The sequence below is a fragment of the Aedes albopictus genome, chromosome 1 (assembly GCF_035046485.1).
Source record: "Aedes albopictus strain Foshan chromosome 1, AalbF5, whole genome shotgun sequence".
In the NCBI taxonomy this organism is placed as follows: Eukaryota; Metazoa; Arthropoda; class Insecta; order Diptera; family Culicidae; genus Aedes; species Aedes albopictus.
This window is the reverse complement of record NC_085136.1, coordinates 195,189,656-195,203,490: the sequence shown is the minus strand read 5'-3', so window position 1 is coordinate 195,203,490 and position 13,835 is coordinate 195,189,656. Positions and strand designations below refer to the sequence as shown.

The following is a 13,835-nucleotide window of genomic DNA, read 5'->3' as shown; positions in this document are numbered from 1 at the left end:
AGTCTAGGGTTTTTTTTTTAATTTTGATAAATTTTGATCATCAGGGCCCATATAGCCGAGGCGGTAAACGCACGGGTATTCAGCATGACCATGCTGAGGGTGACGGGTTCGATTCCCGGTCGGTCCAGGATCTTTTCGTAAAGGAAATTTCCTTGACTTCCTTGAGCATAGAGTATCTTCGTGCCTGCCACACGATATACGCATGCAAAATAATCATTGGCAGAGGAAGCTCTCAGTTAATAACTGTGGAAGTGCTCATAGAACACTAAGCTGAGAAGCAGGCTTTGTCCCAATGAGGACGTTACGCCAAGAAGAGAGAGAGAGAGAGACATTTTGATAAATTAATCAAACTGTAAATTTTGCCATCCTCAACAAGTTTAACATTCAATGAAGGATTAGGACAGCCATATCATCAACATCAACGCTATAGATACAGCTCGTCTTATTTTGAATTTCATAAATGTTCAATATGTCCTCAAGAACAAGGTATTTGGAGTACATTGCTCACATTTTCTAGAGCACCGTTGAACGGATTTGGCTGAAAATGCATCTAGATGTTGACAATGACTGAACAACTATCATGGAGCATTTTCAGCCATATCCATTAAACGGGTACTCTAGAAAATGTGAACTATGTACCCTGCCGTTAAGGCTCAACTGATAATGGCAAATGGTTCAGAACATAAACAGCACTTTTTCCCCAAAATAATCCACTACTTCTTCTTCTTCTTTATGGCTCGATGTCCCCACTGGGACTTGGCCTGCCTCTCTTCAACTTAGTGTTCTTACAGCACTTCCACAGTTATTAATTGAAGGGCTTTCTTTGCCTGCCATTGCATGAATTTGTATATTGTGAGGCAAGTACAATGATACACTTTATGCCCAGGGAGCCGAGAAAATTTTCCCGACCGGAGCGGGAATCGAACCCGCCGTCTCCGGATTGGCGATCCATAGCCTTAACCACTAGGCTAACTGGAGACCCAAATAATCCACTAATCGAAGAAAATAAGAATGTCCGATTGTTTATTTAGTCAATTATGACAATCGGGCACGCTGGTTCTGTCATTCAGTTTTGAATAATATGCGATTCTCATTTGATGGTAGAATTTTTGTCATTTATCGAAATATTCATGGTTTGAATTTTGGTGACTCACCAAAAAAAGGTTTTGGCAGTAATTTAGAACTTAGTATCATATCTGAAGAAGTTTTCTGAAATTGCTAAAAAAGTTCCAGTAGGAACTTCTAGTCGAATAATTTATGTTTTTTTTTTCTAAATTTTGTAATTGATGTCAGAATTCAGTTATTTTGAAAGATTTTTGTTGAAGTCTTTTCTAGACTATTCTGGATCAGTTTCATAAACATGTTGGCTTCATGATACATGATATCTGACGATATTCACAATAGGGCAATTAAGATGTGTCATGTTAGATCCATTAGTGGAAATTTTAGTGCTTTAGAAAATTCCGGCGTAATTTCCAATTAAAATTTTAAAGGCATTTCTTCATGTATCATAAATAGGTATAACATTGACACTTAAGGCGAAATTGGAAGCATTTCCTCATTTTTTTGGTTTTTGATTTTTTATAAAATAACAAAGCAATATTTTCAAAATCGGTTTTCGTGCACATGTAGAGTATAGATCAAGGTATCTCCTGATTTTTTTCCAGATGGAAAATGTTTTTCGTTTTTGCAGAAACCATTTTTTTGTGAAATTTTGTTTAAAAATGGTTTCTGCAAAAAGTAAAAACATTTTTCATCTGGAAAAAAAATCAGGAGATGCCTTGATCTATACTCTACATGTGCACGGAAACCGATTTTGAAAATATTGCATAGTAATTTTATAAAAAATCAAAAACCAAAAAGTGAGGAAATGGATCCAGTTTTGCTTAAATTGAAGTCCAACTCAACCTGAAGGCAGGAATCTTCAAAAAAAGGCTATGAATTTATGATAGATGTATTTGATACTGCCCTCCGTCGCATATAAAAATTCGTTTCCATGTTAAACGTAGAACATCACCATAACTTCAACAATATCCGGATCATTACACTATTTTCACATATAGCTTTACACCTCAATACATAACTGAGAAATATAACGTTACCAAAAAACTGTTCTATTGTGTGTTACAGGATACACTAATCCATGCTAAGACTGTTACGTGGGTAATATCAATATGGGACGCACATGATTTAATATTTTTTTGACACATGGACGTAAAACTTCGTGATAATTATTATGGTTTCTAGCAGAAAACTGGAAACGTTAGCTATTCATAACTTGATGGAAAGAATCTACTGTATTCTGTGCAACCCAGATTTGACGGGAGTGCAGTTTTGACAAGTCAAAACGAGTTGTTATCTTACACGACGTTTCGACACTTTGGATGATGTCTTCTCCAGGGGAAAGATACGTTTTTCGTTTTTTTTGTTTTTCCTTTGTTATATGTGGTTTTGTTCAACTTTAACTGTCGTGTGGTGAACATTTTGGTACATGAATTCGGTTTTTGCAACACTGGTTATTTTAATTTTGATCAAAGTGTCTACAACAAAAAACACAAACCGAAATTATGTACCCAAACTTTACCACACAACAGTTAAAACTGGACAAAACCACATAGAACAAAAACAGAAAAAAAAAAAAACAAAAACGTGTCTTTTTTCTGAAGAAGATACCGCCTAAAGTGTCGAAACGTCTGGTTAGATAATAACTCGTTTTGATTGGTCAAGCCTGCGTAGCCGTTAAACCCGAGTGATGATAGATCAAATGGGACTGTTATTTGAGTGAGGGCAGTGTAACTACTGAAAGTTCTCAAAAAAAAAATGCATTCCTAATTTCGAACGAAATATACACAGACATAACCATTGGCAAAAAAATAACAGAATTCCTAGAATATTTTCTGGAATATACTTACACACATGTTTGTCACAACTACTTTTTTTAAAACACGTTTATTTGGTATCACACATACTTAGCTACATACAATGGTTACATGGATGAACATTTTAAAATAAAATCTAACGCGGCAGTCGTTAGTTGGTCGTTGGCTTCTAAAATAAAACTTATATAAACAATAAATGTTTTAAGAGCCTGGTACCTATTCCTCCTACGCATGTTTTCAAATTCGGGAATACGTAATTCAAAAAAAGTACTCGAAACCCGTGAAGCAATTTTTGGTTTTATGCCCACTCAAATTTGAATCAAATGTCTTTGGAGCATTTGTAGATATCCAGGAAACGTTTTTTTAATTAGTTCTTGTTGGTGGTATCAGTGAAATGTGAGCCCCATTCAGATGATGTTGCCAAAGATAGTTACATAATTCCCAGAAGATATTAAGGAGAAGATCTGAAAAAAAAAAATTAATCTGCTAATGCTGAAAGTGATTTCTTAGTATTTCAAATTTTAATAGTTTTGGGATCTTAAAAAAACTATTTGGATACGAATCACAGAGCCATTCCTTGTTTTTTTTTTTTTGACAATGCACTCTTCTTCGGATTTAACATTATCAAGGCTATTGTAGTAGGGACAGTGGAAGTTCTCGAAAAAAATGCATGCTAAATTTCAAACAAAATATATAAAAACTTAACCATTGGTGAAAACAACAGAATTCATAGAATAAATTCTAGTATATGCGCATACATGTTTGATAGAGCCATTCGTAATCCGTGAAGCAATTTTTGACCTATTCCTACTCATTGTATAGGACATTTTTAGAGTATTTGTGGTGGAGCAGTATTTGTGGAGGAGCAACAGGGACCTAAAGTCCCCGAATTCGTTTACGACACAACCCGTTTTATTAATGTCTGGGTGTTATCAGTAAATTTCATGTCCCATTCTGACGACGTTGTTAAAGATGGTGACAATCCCCAAAGCAATCTTCTCAAAATCGACAGCATTTTAAATTTTAATGGTTTTTGAACATTAATACTTATATTTTTAAGATTTTTGATAGATTGAAAAACAAACAAGGAAAAAACATGCAAGAATAAAAAAAGATCACAAAATCACATGTTTTAAACTTGAGCCATTTTTTTTCGATAATAAGCATTTTTGAAGAGAACATTAAAAAAATTCCTTAAAAATTTTGTTTTTTTTTCTCACGAAAAAGTTGAATTGTGCAACATTTTAACAATTCAACCATGTTGAAATGTGTTGTCTTAAAATGTTGTAAAAATCGGCATAATAATAAGTTTTTAACCCGGGAGCGGTCGCGTTGCGTCGCTGAGTACACGCACCACGAAAAAACACGCTTGTGGTACACAGTGTAAGCGATGTGTCACAGAGGGTGATCATTGACGCGGCTGCTTAAGGGTCAATAAAAACCTATTTGAATTGAATGGATTTTGTTTTGTGTAATTTCAAACCAAGGACACGAATTCAAAAATTATTCAAAAACTTTCAAATGTTGGTTTATGCAAGGCAAAAGATGAACATTTTCTAAAACTAACTGCTTGCTGCCTTATATGACATGAAATTCTATGAATATGGATTCTGTTTTTTTTTTTGCCTTCCTGGTTAGTTTTCCCAATTGGTTTTTGCACGAACACGTCAGAGATATAATTCAGCATATCAGTAACAAGGAAAAAATCTGTAATTCCGATTATCCTGGAAAACTGTGATACAATTCCAAACACCACATCGTTTTCAACCAGAGGTTCAACAGACAGAACAATTACTAACTTTTTTTTTATAAAATTGACACAAAAAAAAAAATCATGTGGCACATTATATTAAATACAAACATTTTCAAGACTGCTTCAGCCAGTAATTCCATATTTCACACAATTTTTATTAAAAAAAAAAAAACAAACATGGAGCTTAAGGACTATTTTAATCGATGCAGAACATCGAAAGATGACCTAAAAGACCTTTTCAATAACTCTCACATTTCACATTTACTTTGGGTGTGCTAAGCTATAACTTTAAATGCAATCCGCACGTTTGCTCCCGAGCATATCATGTATAGTACAAAATAATAATACTCCGTCCTTTTTTACGTTAATTGTTGGCTGAGCGAATAAAAGTTTTGACACCAATGGGCAAACTAAATATTTTTATATTTTTTGAACATCATAAATTGTAGAACTGTACAAAAATTTGAAGCTTGCGCATTATCTTGGCGATTGGATTTTTTCTCGCTCAGCCAACGATGGACGGGAAACGAGGTAGAGGTGCACCATAAATTTCTCCATTTTAGTGCATTTCATTTTTATCGATTTTGCTTATTTTTAGGTGAAAACAAAAATGGGTTTCCTTTAATTTAAATATTGCAAAATAAATATAGAACTCGTGCTATTTGCTTGTAAGAAAATACAACTATGATAAAAGTTGCAGTTGACTTTTTATTATAATTTAAATCGCACAGTTTTAAACTTTAATACTTAGGCAAAATAACGGAGCAATAATTTCAAAATTCGTTTCCATACATTTTTAGATGAAGGACCAGGGTTGGTATCTTCTAAATTTCCTAAAAACTGATAAACACCTTTTCCACCAGGAAAAAAATCAGGAAATACCTCGATCCTTCCTCTGAAAGTGTATGGAAACCGATTTTGAAAATTTTGCTTCGTTTTATAATAAAAAAAATATATATAATATAATAATAATAAAATGATGAAATGCTTCCAGTTCTGCTTTCTATTAATTGAGTTCAAACATCTTAACATGACAAGCAAAATTGGACACGAATGCCAACTTATTTGGCAAAGTGTAATTAATAAAAATGACAAGCAAAAGAAACATACTCTTATTGCCAATTTATCTCCTCATTAACCTTCACATACCCAACCCCCGACAACTCATTTTCAAAATGCTGGCATTTCGTCAATTTTCATCGGATTTTTTTGAAGTCGCCCTTGATCGATCATAAATTGGTGCAAGTTTATCACACTCAAGTGGTCATGTAATATCCGGAACCATTCCGGAGGTATTCCGGATTGTACTGGGGTCAGGGGGTGGGGGAGAGGTCTGTTTTGCCAAATGACTAAAAGGGATTATTTCGTGTGTTATTGTGTTTGAGAGGCCCCCGCGGAACCTGTTTCAGGTGTTCCGGATCGGCCATATCGGTTGCTACAAACTTCAATCATTTTTTTCTGCCCTATTCTCTTGAAATCATCAAGATTGATACGTCGGACGGCATGTTTTAGTTGCAAACCAGAAATGTCCCCGATGTCACCCCCGTGGAACCTATGCTAGATGTTCCGGGATGGCCATATCAGTTGATATAGACTTCAGGGTATCGTTTCTGACTCAGTCATTCGAAATCATGATGTTTGATATGTCGCACGACATGTTTTGGATGAAAGCCACAAGTGTCCCCAATGAGGCCCCCGCGGAACCTGTCACGGTGACAGGTCAACTTATTCAAATCTGATTTTCGCAGCTGTGTTTTATTGTTCGCAATAAAAAATTCCGCTGAAAATCGATGGTTCAAACACAATAACACACGAAGTAATCATTTTTAGCCATTTCTGCACCCTACCTGACCCCAGTACAATCCGGAATGACTCCGAAATGGTTCCGGATATTGCATGGCCACTTGGATGTAATGAACTTGCACCAATTTATGATCGATTGAGGGCGACTTCAAAAAAGTTGGATGAAAATTGACGAAATGCCAGCATTTTGAAAATGAGATGTTGGGGGTCGGGTACGTGAAGGTTAAAATAGTAAAAATTCACCCAGACCAGTCGAACTTTTTTCACAATAAACTAGCTTTCTGCATTATCAACAGTTACTTTCGCAAAAAAGTCTCAATTTCAGTAGTGAGATGTGTTGAATTTTAAAACTCTGTATTGTTTTCATTTGGCACCATTATATTGGGCAAGGATGATCGTAAAACAGAAAAAGAATCGTAGATAGGTACACTTCGCAGGTAACATGTTTAACTAAAAAAAAAATCGATAGTAATTTGGTCATCAAACTGTTACTAGGGTTAGTTTTGTTTATTTTTTTTATTTCTGTATATTGTAGGCTAAAGCAAACTATACACTAAGCTTGGGTTGGTTTGAATAGTACAGCATTATTGATGTATTATATGGAGTACATATAATCAAACAGAAGGAATTAGTTCAAAGTAAGTCTAAGACATTACATTATTTTTTTGACTAAACTCTTTTTGAATATTTCTCTGCTATTCAGTACAGCATGATGTCGGCACTTGTTGACGGTTATTCACCTTAAAAAATGAATGAACCGCTACAGCGTAAACGCATATAATGAAACCCAGAGCAATTCATCATCCCTCAACTGAATTGCGCCTAATTCGTATTTAGCCTCATTCTCCAAATACCATCCTCCGATGGACAATTCAACCGCGTGGACCCAGAAACTGTGTCAATTCCCTAGCACCACTCAAAGACCAATAAAAAAAAGTGTCTGGAGCACTCTCTTCATCGTCATCTGAGACCGCGTCGTCGGTCGTTGGCGGATTGCACACTCGAGACCCCCGAAAAACCGAAAGCAATTTCTGGTTATCCCCTTCAGTTGGAGGTATGTATGTAGTGCTATCTACAAATATTTGTCTAGATGCAATCAATAAACACTCATCGCCCCTCATCATCGGACAAAAGTAGACAATGATCGATCTCGCGAACGAGCGAGAGATGATGGAAAATCGACTCGGATTCTTAATGGACGTGCGCCTGGACTATAGTCATTTTGCGTTTATGCCATTTCTTTTTACAAGACTCGTAAATCCATTATCGATCGTCTACTTCGGCGTGCGAGCAAGTAGGCAAGCAATCGGTCAATTCGGGCTAGACTTGTTGCGCTGGAATGAAGTGTTTTTAATTGACCTTAAAAGGTTTCAACGAGCACATTTCCGTGCGCGGGAGTATGTAAGTGCGTGTGCCAAAAAATCGTTCGAACTCCCAAGAAGAGACGAACTCTTTCTTCTTCGGGGTGAAAATGTGGACCATTGATTGGAGGTTTGGGGCGGGGGGCGTATCTGTTTATGTAGAACATCCACTCGTTGTGCAAGGTTGAATAAGTATGTACGTAAATATGAAACTTCCGCCTGGGATCAGCTTGAAAGGTTGAGGCCTTAAATTAGAGAAAATGTTTAACAACTACTTTGAGATGCATAACTGGGCTAATTTTTGTTACGAGCTTATTGATGCATTACACTTGAATGCGCGCTCAGTAATTGAAGTTACCAAATTTGTTAGGTGTTTAACCCCCATGTTCACCTTTCGGGGTCAATACGCCCACAGTGAGATTGAAAAATGTTTTTTTTTTCCTAAATATGGTGGGATGGTAAATCTAACTACGTTGGATTTTAGACTGATTTAGAATTGCTACTTATTTAGATTGTTAGTATGTTCCAAAAAATAACTTTTTGATTTACAACATACAAGCCCTGATGGAAATAAAGACCTTGCCACTTTTTAGTGATTTTGCGTTGCAAATTTTTTGACGGATCGTGTTTAATGATAAGATTTCATATAATTTACGTTGGAAACCTTGGGTTCTAATCCAAAATCTAGTAGAGCCCCAACAAACATAAATTATTTCTTCAGAGAGCTCTTTGTTTTTGTTTTAAATGAACGCAGTTCATATTCAAATATTTCGTAAATAAATATAAACAAGTTACCTTTTTCAGTAAGAATGCTAGAATAACATAGGCAACGATTAATAAATTCATATGAAGGGGGTAAGCAAAAAAAAGGTTATTTAGATATTGTGCTTAGATGTGTTGGGGTGAATTTTGAATTTAGAAGAAAACAATCGTTGAAGCATTTAGACGCATTTGAAATATTCCTATAGAGACGAACCAGCCAAGGGCTGAAAGTCTCTTTAATAAAGACAAATCAATCAATCAATATTTCTATATTTTTTAATAAACTTTTATTTTAGGAAATTTTGAAATTTTCAATCTGAGAATTTCGAAAAGTAACCTTTTTGTCTGTATTAACGTGGCTTTTTGACCTAGGTGAGTTAGCCACGAAAAATGAAATGGAACTTGCATAGAGATGTTTACCTGTTAGCTTCAACATTTTTTTAGCATGCAAATTTCCATAAATTACAATTTATTTCAAAAAAGCTTTCAACTATATTTTTTTGAAAACGTATATTTTGCTCATTTTTACAATGAAAAAAAAAAACGCAATTTTAGAATAAAAAAATCAGAGAAAAAAGGTCGTAGCGTGCTCAGCATGACCAGTACTGCAGACATTTTTGTGCAATTTTGTGAAAAAATGGACATTTGTATTTGAAATTATCTTTACTGAGTGAGGCGTTTAAAAAATCCTTATAATTTGAAGCTTAATTGATTTTTTTTTGTTTGGAGCAGAGCATTTTACTTGGAGTTTATAAATTAAGACAAAACTGTAGGTGTTTCCGAAAAATTTTCCTGGTATATTAACCATTTTCTTTTTCGAAACTTAATTTGAAAATTAGTTTTTTTAAACTGAATATTTAACATTAATCACCAGGAAAAAAAATAGAAGATATCATGATGCCTCCGCTAAATGTATATTGGAACCGATATTGAAAATATAATTGCGTTATTTATTAAAATAACGAAAGCTATAAAAAGGGAATGCTTTAAGTTTCGCCTTAAACCAGGTAATTTGTTATTTATGTAAAATCTGTTTTTTTTTAATAAGTTTGAAAATTTAAAATAAATTCATGAAAAATAACATTTGAAATAAAGATCCACAAGTTTTTTTTAATACCACCTTTGAAAACTCTGCTTATTTGATTAAGTTTGATCAATATTTATCAATATTTATATTGATCAATATGAAAAATCGAAAAAAAACTTTTATACGAGTAATCAATTGATAAGTAAAGCAAACTTTTTCTATTTTTTTTGGTCTATTAGGCTGACACAAATTTCGATTTTCTTTTATGTCAACACCGCCCCCTCCCCCCCTCGGAAAATTTTGGTCGGAATTAGACATTTTGAGGGGGGGACACAACAAATTATTTAAGAAATTTAAAAATTTTAAAGCAAAATGAGAGCCGGCGAGAATTTTTTTTAACAAATCCGATGAGTTTGACTATTTTTCCTAATTGTTTGGGTAATTTTTCATCAAATACATTAATTATTTATCATCATCCCCCTTGACGAGTCAACGAGCAAAGTGATAAAAAAAAAAATAAAATGAGATTTGTTCCGGCCTTATTTAAATTCGGTGAATGTTTTGTGCCAAATATTTGGGATACTTGAACGCTTCAATGAAAACGTCAGAATTCCTGGCATATGAAGCTCATAATCAGATTGGAGAATGATTGAGAAGTTTACATGATGTGACATGTAAATTTAATTATACATGATGTAAATTTACCTCATATGCTCTCTCAGCTTGTAAATTTCGATTATTTTTACCGAAATCATATCTGCTAAGCATTAGGTTTTTTTTTTACTTAAATTCAGAAATAAATTAATTAATTTTGGTAAAATGTTATCGTTATGTTATCAAACTCTAACGATGTTTGATATAAAATAGTAAATTTACCAATTTTTCCGGTAATAATATTCATCGGTTGATATGCTGGTAAAATATTATCGAAGTCGGTGTTTTTTTTTCCGAGTGTGCTGTCTTTCAGAATGAGTGAGATTTTTTTAATAAGTTTGAGAATATGAGTGTGATTTGTCAACGTTATTATATGATTCATCATGTAAATTTACGTGTACTCAAGTTTACATGACCTAAATGGGGTTGAAATAAGCAAGTAATTTTCATATATTTTTTGTGTCGACAAAACTTTTAATACTTCTTCAGGCCTTTTCTTTCTGCAAATGATTTCTTTATAGTAACATTGTGGCATGTGGAAGCCGCTTAAGTTACATTAGAACTCTGGATATCATTTCAGAAATAACTTACAACATCACATTAGTAGTAGTTCACTATACTCGTACCAAATGTTCTACCTCATGAAAAACCATCAATTCTTCCAATCAGCACTACAGTCATTGCCATCAACTCACTCGCATCACTGAATCTGCTTGTCCGCCGAAATCTACTCGGACACTGACCTCCGAATGATACGACCCACCCAATTAATTAGATTCGCTTGGACTCCGCTGAATGCACATAAATTCCACATCAATAATTAGGAAAAAAATGTATTTCAACCTCAATCAAAAAACCACTAGCTGAACCATGAAAGCACCCCAGCAGCACAGTTATAGGGCGCATACCTTGCGCTCCGATTCGGCAGATTCCTATCTCGACGAAACTTATTCTTTACTCAGGTCCCGAAATATAAAATTCCCATGCAACGAACTAATTGGCAAGTTCACATCCATCGTTCCGGCCGTCCTTAAACCGTTCTCAGCGGGAGGCCGCGCACCGTCAGACACGATGATATGGCGAAAAGTATGGAAGCGGTTCTTATTTTCACGTTTCAACATTTCAACCCCCGGTCTAATCAACGGCTAAACACCTCATGCCGAACGTCCAATCTGCCGGCTGTTAGCCCCGCCGTCCAGCATGATTGAGAAGATCTTTCACTTTTCTAGCCTTCTCCTTCATCGTTTGTTTGCACTCTTGATTTGAAGTAGCATCTTCGATGATACTGGATCTGTAGTGACTCTTACCTTTTTTGCCTTTTAGGAGATTTCGCCTTCTTTACGAATACTGCACTCGTCGTATCTGCTGAACTGCTGGCGCTCTTTATCAAACTTTAGCCCAACTCACAGATACTGGTGGTATCGCACTTCACTTCTGGTCTTGACAGTTGGTTTTTTGCTCACCGCAAAAAACTTATCGAGACTTGGCCTTTGAAATCCGAAGAATTTCACTTCTTAAACGAGTGACTCTTGCTTCTCAAAATCCCACCAACAGTAGTTTTTTCCGTGTTTGATTGATATATCTTCTTGTCTTCTTGGTTTCACTGCTTCTTGAAGCACTTCAAATTGGAACTAATTTTTGTATGTTTTTTTCCACTGCGAGACCGCGCAAAGAAAACTGTTTTTCACTTAACTTCGTTGTTGCTTTTCAACAGAGCTTTTCTGACACTTCCCTTGGCACACAGGCACTTTATCGAACAAAAATCTCTGGGAACTCGGCGCAGATTTCCAAATTCAGGAATCGCTGGAACCAGGAAACCTTATGCTGCTTCTAGATAGACAACCTTCCGGGAAGAAAGTTGCTTCTAGCAGTGCTGGTGGTCGACTTTTTCTGGACTCACTGCTCGCAGAAGATCACACGATCTTGACCGTACTAAGGTTGGCACTTAACTAAATAATACCGATCGGTTGAAGGTTATTATATAAGTTTTTTGTCCGGGCTCTCCTTGGCCGTGATCTTCAGCTGTTGGTGGTTCGCGGAAGAGTTCGGAGTCGTCTTCATTTCTTCGGGATTTTCTATGATTTTCTTCGCGAGAGAAACGCGATCTTCCAGCGAGCCTACGAGAGATCGAACCAAATTTCAGCGCGAACCAGATGCTCTCGCGGTCGCATCCGCGCTCTTCGCGGCCAAAAAGTTACATTGCATAATGGAATTCAAGAGAAAGAGTGACCTTGATCGTGAAATGCGCGAAGCAACTCTTTCATCTCAAGAGCATGGTCAACGGTGGTTCGTAGACACCGCGCAGCACGATCAAGTTCAATGGACGGTACCGACTGCTTTCGCGAGAGGAATCATGGCACAAAACGGAAGGCGCAAACCCAGCTCACTCTCAGACACTCATCGCATTTTCGCTCACGCGAGCGCAATATCCTCCGTTGCTCTTTCGAAATTCTTTCATTTTTTAGTGTTTCCTCTCTCCCGGATGGTCTCTACGCTCTCCGGGGAACGCAGCCTTTGTCCACCACGTTCGGCCGTGTGGTGGCCCATTTCGGGAAACCTTGACTCTCCAGACGGCGGATTTAGTTGATCCAGGGGAAACTGAATCACTATAAGTTCGTTAAGAATTCTTTGCGGTCTCAGTTATGGTCCGTTGCTCGTGCATCCTTGATATGCGGCGATTTTGCTTTTAGCTTTATGGCCGTCGCATAACCATTAGCAGCTGATTTTGACCGCTGAAACGTTTTCCTGGTCACCTGTGAATTTTTTGGTTTAGTAATGCATGGGAGAAAAAATTCTGAGTAATAAAGCGAAGATGGTTTCTACAATAGGTAAGTTATTAATTATTTTATGTGTAATCGCTAATGAAATGAGAAGAATTTAAAGTTCCACATTATAACGTTTTTTTAAAGAATTGAAATATGTAGAGTAATCGTTCTCTATTTTAATTCTTAAAAAAAAACGTTATAATGTGGAACTTTAAATTCTTCACATTTCATTAGCGATTACACTTAAAATAATTAATAACTAACCTATTGATGATTTGGAATGACAAATATGTGATGTTGGTATTCATTCCATATTTTTTTTAGTAAGATCATCCAAAACAATGGCACTCACTTGTATCATATTCTGAAGTATATTAGGGGCCTATATAGCCGAAGCGGTTAACGTGCGGGGATTTTATTTTATTTTTTAAGCCATCTCTTATTGGTAACTAAGTTTTTTTTTCGTGAAGGTTTGTATAATTTCTATGTATTAGTTTTATATTGATTAATATACAAGTTTAGGTATAATTCTGAACTTGCAATGAATTCCATCTGAGATTTTGGATTAATTCGATTCCTTGTAAGATTATTGATATTTTCTCACTGAATAAATGCTGAGAAAGTTCTTTTTACAGTTATAATTAGATCTATCCATATCACTAACGAAACTGATCATATTAAGGTCATGCATTTTTCTTATAAAATTTCAACGTAAGGTCATCAATAGGAATATTTTTAAGTTGTAATTTATGTAAATTCCTGACGAAATCCGTAGATTTCTTGGGGAATTTGTAGCAGAAATTTGTGGAGAAGTCATTGCAGATCTTGGGA

The 13,835-nt window shown here is 35.6% G+C and overlaps 1 protein-coding gene across 1 annotated transcript in view; it reads right to left on the bottom strand.

The window, feature by feature from the left end:
* LOC109397248 (uncharacterized) overlaps positions 1 to 12,296 on the bottom strand; it is a 377,190-nt gene extending 364,894 nt beyond the window's left edge. Inside the window, exon 1 of the mRNA XM_019669568.3 lies at positions 11,547 to 12,296. The gene's annotated coding sequence lies outside the window, so the exon portion shown is untranslated. The remainder of the gene's footprint in view (positions 1 to 11,546) is intronic.
* Positions 12,297 to 13,835: the final 1,539 nt, after the last annotated feature.